The following is an 8,378-nucleotide window of genomic DNA, read 5'->3' as shown; positions in this document are numbered from 1 at the left end:
TATGGAGCTATCATTTAATTGTTATGGAGGCTAGGATGAAATTTGTAAAAAATAAAATAGTAGGACATGAGTTCTTCTTTTTTTAAAAGGCAGGATGAAAATCTTTGGCAAAAAAGGCAGGATGACAATTTATGTAAATAAAAAGTCAGAATAAACGAATAAAGAAGGGAGTACCGAATAGAGTAGAAAAAGGCAAAACAGAGATTTTATAGTTTGAAGTAAGGTGAAATTTCATCCCGATGCTTGTTACCAGAGAAAGGATAAAAGTGGGCGCAGAGGGACAACGGGGAAAGGGGTGGTGGCAAATTAGAAGGTATCAATCGGCAATACTCGAACAATTGCAAACTGGAATGTCACAGGTTGTCACAGGTAAAAGGTATTAACTATAGAAATCTTCAACCTGACACATTGGAAAGGTAGAAGCGGGCGTCCAGGTGCACCAAGAGGAGAGACAAATTCATTATGCTGCGGCTAATTAATTGTGTCAGTCGCAACTACCATGAAGACTTTTTTCAATGATGTAATAATGCTGTTTTCGCTCTTGTTAACACTTAAAACATTTTGTGTCTAAGCAATTTGCCCACCTTGAATGTGAACACAATAAAATGAATAAGAATCATGCAACATATTGTTTTGATACATAAAATCTTTATTTTCTTGAAGCTGTAGAATTACCTGCTGAACTGTAGCTCTTATGGTCATTATTATATTATATACAATGGCCCGCAAATTGTAAATACCGTAAGGACCATGAGGGTTCCGCAGCTAACAAAGAATAACATTAATTATTCAAAGTACTACACAAAACATAAAAAGGTCAATAAAATGATCACGTGGAAAAAAACCAGTTTTCTTTTGTTTTAGACATGAAAAAGTGATTCAAATACTAAAGCTGGGTTTTTCGTTAGAAAAATTAGAAAGTTGAATAATTTCGAATTAATTTCGACGTCATAGGTTTGAGACCATTTTTACGAATATTTCCGTTTACTATTGTGTGTTGAGTCAATGAAGAAATCACATCATCATGATATTTCCCGTTTCTCACACATTTCTACCAATGATATGACATAACAGATACACATTGCATTTTAATTGGTTTTTTTTCGTGATTCGAGAGTTTAAAATTATTTCCAATTTGGCTCTTAAATCAATATTATAAATTGACATGATGAAATATGCATGTTCAAGTCTTTACCATGTTTAATTGTGTTATCAATTTACACATATTACTCACTATTTTTATTCTTAAATGACATCCGTTAATTTTATTAAGACAAAACACCTATAATAGTTTATAACATGTACATATCAATATAGAAAAACCACAAAATATGTACAAATATGTACATCGAATTCCATGCGGTATGAACGCTCTAATTGTATCGTTACATCATATATCACAGCGAGCAAGTACTTAAAGTTCAAATTGTAGTTATTGTTCAATATATACAGTTTTGTAACCGAAGTTATTTAAAATTGAGAATGGAAATGGGAATGTTGCAAAGAGACAACAAACCGACCAAATAGCAGAACACAGCCGAAGGACACCAAAAAGTCATCAACAGAGCGAGAAAATCCCGCACCCGCAGGCGGGCTTCAGCTGGCCCTTTAACAAAAATGTTTACTAGTTTATTGAAAATGGACGCCAAACTACACTCAAAAACATATAATTGAAATAAAATAAAAAATCATACAAGAATAACAAAGGCCTAAATCCAGCGGGTATGAATATGTTTTGTGATTTCTCAACTCTTCCCTTATACTACTAGTCAGTGTAGAAAAAAACCACACACACAATAGCACGCACAGTAAAACTCAGTTTAAAAGAAGTACGAGTTCGATGTTGGAATAGGTAACAAAAGAAACAACGCAAGATGACAATGATACATACATTAACAAAGGACTAATTGGAGACACAGACATACAAACTACAGACCTCAATTAAACTGTTTGAATTTCTAGCTCCCCTTTTAAGAAATCATTTTAGGAAGTACTGCAGTGGCGGATCCAGGGAGGGGGTGGGTTCCGGGGGTTGGAACCCCCCTTTTTTTGGACGATCAATGCATTTGAATGGGAGCATATAGTTGGAACCCCCCCAACCCCCCCCACTTTATTCTGGGTTGGGAACCTCCCTTTTTAAAATGGCTGGATCCGCCACTGTACTGTAATATGTGTTCTGTCTATAAAGAAATAACATTAATATGTGGTGCACACTAAATAACTTGCGTATTAAATAGAAAAAAAAATGCCATAATCATTTCTTATAATTCAATTCTTAATTCCATTTTAAGCAAGAGTAAATCAGGGAAAAACGTTAACGACGTCACGGTCACATGACAAAATTATGTCTATGAGCTGATAGACGAAACTCCGTCAGCCACTCAGAAGACGCGTTACATCCCAAATTTAATTATTTCATTTATTCATCAGCTTATTAGTTTGGTTTTTTTGAATGAAAATGCCCCAGCAAATCTTCAAACTTAAAAAGTAATGTTTACTCTAATCTAAACGGAAGAAAAACAGAAAAAATATTTTATTAATCCATTATTCTACGTAAAACAGAGAACAATTGTCAAATTGTTTTCATGACAAATTTGACTATAATCGATTTGATTTTTCTAGCCTTGCTACGACATAACATGTTCGTGTAAAAATAAACTTATCTAATAATAAAAAAGTACGTATACATTGTATCATGAATGTATACATTTTATATCTCTCTCGTCTAGTCACTGCGGTGAAAATTTTATAAACATTTAAAAGTAATAAGTAACAAAAATATCACTCTATCGGTTAATAGTTTGCTTAAAATATTCATTTAATTATAGTTTATGGAAATAAATGATTTATTTTTTCTACGTGACTAGTTCTGCATGCTCTCTTTTTATTTTGATTGCATTGAATGGTAGAACTTTATAATGTCGTGAAGCTGTCGTCTATGTTAAAGTAGTATTTGGTTGGTTTTTTTTAGGGAGGCTGAAACTACAGGGCTATAATGATTATTATTATTTATCTTAAATATAGGGCTGCATTGTGAAATTATGACACAATTTAAATCATGTTTAGGTGTTATACCACCGTTGATTTCCCCACATTAATTTGCACTTTTCAAAGAGTTATGCAGAATTTATCTTTATTTCAAATTAAGAAATATTTCACACAATGTTTCATTGAATAATAGAAAAAAAAACTATCACTGGAAGTTAACCAATCAAATGATGACCTTCTTTTAACCTGTGTACAAGCTTAGTAACCATGTAACCTCAAGTTTCCAAAATATTCTATAGAAACACCAAATAAAGAATAATGGTGCTTTGAATCAAACAAGACATATATGTTTATTACCCAGCTTTGTTTTGCTGCAATGAAATGTAGGATAAATATCAGATAACTGTCAAATTCAAGGGAATAATTTTTCGACCCTTTTTCGTCATACTGTATTTGGTGAGGGGGACTGAGGACAGGGGTAAGGGAGACAGGGAGAAAGGGGTAGGAGAAAGGGGTGGGAGAAAGGAGAAAGGGGGTAGGAGAAAGGAGAAAAGGTTGGAGAAAAAAATAAAATATGAAAAAATAAAATATCTCCCTTTTGTCCGGTAAATTAAAAAAAATAAAATAAGGAAAAGAGGGGTAGGAGAAAAGAGAAGAGGGGTGGGAGAAGGGAGAAGGGTACCCCCTGTCCTCCCCCTCTTTGGTGGTATTACATCTTTACGTAGAAAGTGGAACAAACATCAAGATGGTCATAGGACAGTTATTTTGTGGTGCATTTCCAATTTATCCATTCATATTCCTATAAATGTATAAAAGGTGAGATACAATTGCTTACATTCACTTCTTTAAAACTGAGGTGTATAGATGTCAATAAGAAGATAGTTGACCTCAACTTTGGCGGGAAAATGTTCTCTCTAGATTTTTCCTTTCAAAACATGAAAAAAATAACACGAAAATAATAATATTTTAAATTATGGATTTTTAAAATATTTGTTATAAAATTATAAAAAGATAAGTAGGGGTTAGTGGGTAAATTGTTTTAGTGGCACTATATGGATAAAATCAGAGGATTCTGAATATCTGGCAAAAATTCAAAAAGACGAGGAGCAAACATCCTTAAAACACATGTATGTACTATAAATAGAAACAACTTTAGAAAATATGAGTATTGTCACCTATGGTAGAAAGATATCTACGAATTTCCCTGTAAGAAAAAAAAACTCCGCTTGTTATGTATAAATCCCTGTGGTACCGAACATTGTATAACAGCATTTAAAAATACTAATAAATGAATAGATAAACATAAGAGAAAGAAAAGCATTGGAATAAGGAAAGACAAAAAAGAAGAAGAAAAAAAACATAACCATGTATTACCAACAGATAAAACGTCTCAAATGAGTTACAAAAAAATGAAGTACACTTTCTAAATCACGAGAAAAAAAATCATATATATAAATTACAAATTTTAAGGACATTTAAGTACGCAGAAAGCTACGAATAATATGTGTCAAAATATTCGTATTAAAGATTTATCTAATGTTTAAAAAATCACGCCAACTATATATATCCTCAATCTTTCAATTACAAATGTATTTAAAATAGTGGGGCGTGATTTATTATGATAAAGTATTTGTGAAAGATTGTTATACAACAGCGTTTTTTATCACCTTTATCTTGTCAATACAGGGGGAAAAAGTCGTAGTACATTTAAAAATAACAGGGGTCCTCAGTATATACAACCTGGGCTACTTAGGTATTTTCATACCAGGAAATGTTTAAATTAGAATATTTGTTACCGTTTCAAAAAAACATGAAAAAGTCGTAGTTCATGAATCATGATGCTTTCTTGTGTGAAAGACTTGTTAATGAATTTATGTCTAGAAACGTCATTGAGGTAGAAGATAACGGTGAAAACAAGTTGCTTTCTTTAAAAAAAGAAATGCAATCGTAAACCCAAATGCTTGTTTGGCATTAAATATATATTAGATAATTGTTTAATAAAGATGTATTGTCTTATATTACTTTTGTTGTGCATAAGAATTAGAAACTGACATTGCCTGTTTAGTGGTTTAAATAATGTAATACCGGCTTCACACATCAACGTATAGATCCGACGTACGTCGGCCGAGGTAAAAAAAATCATGCACGCTACCAAAACGCTAGTAATTTTGATGCATTCAACCTGTCAATCATATATATCTGTATCGTGTGCACAACGAGCTTAAAGCGTGTATTGGGTGTGCGTAAAGCGTACCTTAGCGTTTCTCCTGGTCTTCCTACATTCCCAACTGCAGGTCTGTCTATATGTGAATGTTTGTCAATAAGTCTGTCACATTCGCCCGTCTGTTTATATGTTTACCAGTCCGTCTATGTCCACTGGTTCGTCTACATGTTCACTAGCTTTGAAATAGCTTTCGGTAAGTGCGATTATTTCAGTGATTTGTGTCTATTGTTTTTATGTAATTGATTATTGTGCACCGTACCCATAATTTTAGGGACGCGAATTGCAACTGATATTTTACAGTTTTTTCTTGCGATGTGTTGTCCTTAAGGTTTGGTTCATTTGGGAGGGTTGGGTTTATGGCCACCACATTGTTTATGTGCCAATGTCCATTCTAAAGCCAGAAACATGTAGTACAGTGGTTGTTGTTCATAATTCATGTCGGTCAAGTTGTTTTCGTAAATTATTTTGTTATCAATAAGGCTGTTTAGTTTTGTTTGATTTTTGTTTTTAAATCTTAATGGTCGGGGCATTTAATAGCCGACTAAATAGTAGGTTTTTTTTCATTTTTGAAGGCCGCTCGGTGGCCTTTAAAGACTTACTACCACGTCATTGTAACTCTGGTTGGTATTTGTATCATTAGTGCTGGACCATGGTCGATCCTATATGCACCTTTGAGGCAGGCGGGATATTTTTGTAGATCTTGTACAGCTCAAACTAATGTGAGTAGTTCCTGTACTTCTATGTCTAGTCCCATCCATGTTGCATGGTTAGAGAGGGTGTAATATCTTCTGTAGGTTTGATGAAGTTTCACCCGTATCGGACTTCTTTTCCTAAATGAAAGCTTTAAGGCGACGAGTATTTTTGTATGCAATGTGCCCTTAACGTGTCTAAAACTTATCTGTAGCGTTTTCAACGCTCGTGTAGCGTGTATATTATGTGCGTGCAGTTTACAGGTACATGTATATACGTTTGACAAACGCTTGAGCTGAATGATTTTTTTTATGTTCTATTAAAATTTTCCTGAAGTAAAAGCGTTCACCAAGCGTATACCTTTGCATTTCGACGTACTTCAAACTTATGAAACGCGTGTTTAAACGCTTGCGTAAAGTTCCTCTGGTGAGCAACTAAGTTACGCATACGATGATACGGACTTTGTTAATTTTCTTTTTTGACTGATTGTTTTACATTGTCATTTCGGGGCCTTTTATAGCCGACTATGCGGTACGTGCTTTGCCTGTTGTTGAAGGCCGTACGGTGACCCATAGTTTGTATTTCTGTGTTATTTTGGTTTCTTGCAGATAGTTGTCTCATTGACACCAAACCCGATATCTTCTTTTTTTATATTCGATATCTTATCGCCGACCTGGTTAAGTCTGCTAAAAATGCATGCATGATTCATTTTTAGGTTATCAGTCGTAATTAAAGTGGCACATTTAATTCGTTGTTTCATTGCTTGAAGTATCATTTCTTACATCTGCATGGTCAAATGTGTATTTTTTTAAAATAAATTTTAGATTTAGATTTCAGTCACGGTTATTCCCCCCCCCCCCCTTTCATATTGAATATCTATACTTATCAGTCGCATTTTAATGACAAAAGGATTCAGAGGTTATTAAAAAAAGTAAATAATGTTGCAATATTTAAACAAAGAAAATAACTTTAAATTTGCAATATTAATGAAAATAAATACGGACATAACTTTCATAATTAATTTTAACGTTATTTTCAATAAACGATTTTTTTTTAAATCCTCGTTTTTACACCTATTTGAGGCACGTATTTATGATTTTATTTCCATGTCCTTGGTCTATCCTAGACGTAAAATTTCAAAAAGTGCTAATACTTTTTTTAAAGATATTATTTTTAATTGTTCTCGTTCAAAATATTTTATTTTTTCATATTCAATATCTATTTAATTTTATTTTTAATAACCATTTTTTTTTTTATTAAAGTTGCAATATTTAACCAAAAAAATAACTGTAATTTAATCATATGCAAGAAAGACTTCCCTTTAATTTCAGTATAAAAAAATAAATAGCTTGCTTTTTACAACATGTACATCTTCACTAAACGTAAAATCTAAAATAAAATGCTACTAAAACTCTTTCTAAAGATTTTATTTTTAATTATTCTCGTTCAGAATATAAAGCGCATTGTTTACATGAAATCTTATCTCATATCTAAACACAGCTGGTTACATCGTTTGACTAATTAAAATACTACGCATGTAGGTTAATATTAGCAGCTTGTAATCGTGTGCAAGAAAATATTATATCATAATAAATTTCAGATCATACGTAAAATATCTCTATAGCAACTTAAGATGCTAATGCATATTCAACAGATTTGTAAGCTATTGCGCATGCATTTGAAAGGTGGTAATAGCTATTGCGCATGTATTTGAAAGGTGGTCATAGAAAGACCAGAAGTGTTCCGACTAACATCCGGTGTTCCGAAAGACTACATCACTCGTCCAATATATACTGCGTAAACCCTCAGGGGTTTACGCAAAAAAACGAAAAAACAAACCGGAATGGTTAATGCCCGTACCTAATGCCAAGCTTTTTAACTCATCACTAGTATTATACACTCTATAGGGAAAACGGTACCGGTAGTATTACATTTTCCCAGCATTAGGTTGGCCTTTTGTGTACACAAGGCAGGTGAAGGAAGTCAAATTGGGAGCGCTGTGATTGGATGTAAGGGTACAATATATTTCTTATTTATCTATGAATAACTGCAGTGTGTATATTGACAATATAAATTTTAAAACCTATTGAAATATTTTCTAGAGAATTATTCGAAAAGACTTGCAAAATTTCATAAATTTGGTGCAAAATGATGGTGGGCATGGATAACATAAACAAGCTCCGTTGGAAGTTGGTCATGATACTATTTGGCTTTAATTTTTAAAACAGAATAATAAAGTACTAACACAACATATAACTGTTTTATCCAGTTTTTTTTTTTAAAAAGTGGTAAATTTAGAAAATGTTAACATTGTCGACTATGGCAGAATAAATAGTACCGTTTTCCCTATAATTTGATGTTGGATGAAACACGTCTTCTGATTGACCTACACAAAAATGCATACTAGTTCAGTGATAATGGACGTAATACTAAACTCCGATAAATAAAAGAAATTAAAATCATACTAAACTCTATT

Source organism: Mytilus edulis, chromosome 14, assembly GCF_963676685.1.
Source record: "Mytilus edulis chromosome 14, xbMytEdul2.2, whole genome shotgun sequence".
NCBI classification, from domain to species: Eukaryota; Metazoa; Mollusca; class Bivalvia; order Mytilida; family Mytilidae; genus Mytilus; species Mytilus edulis.
This window is presented reverse-complemented; position numbering follows the sequence as displayed.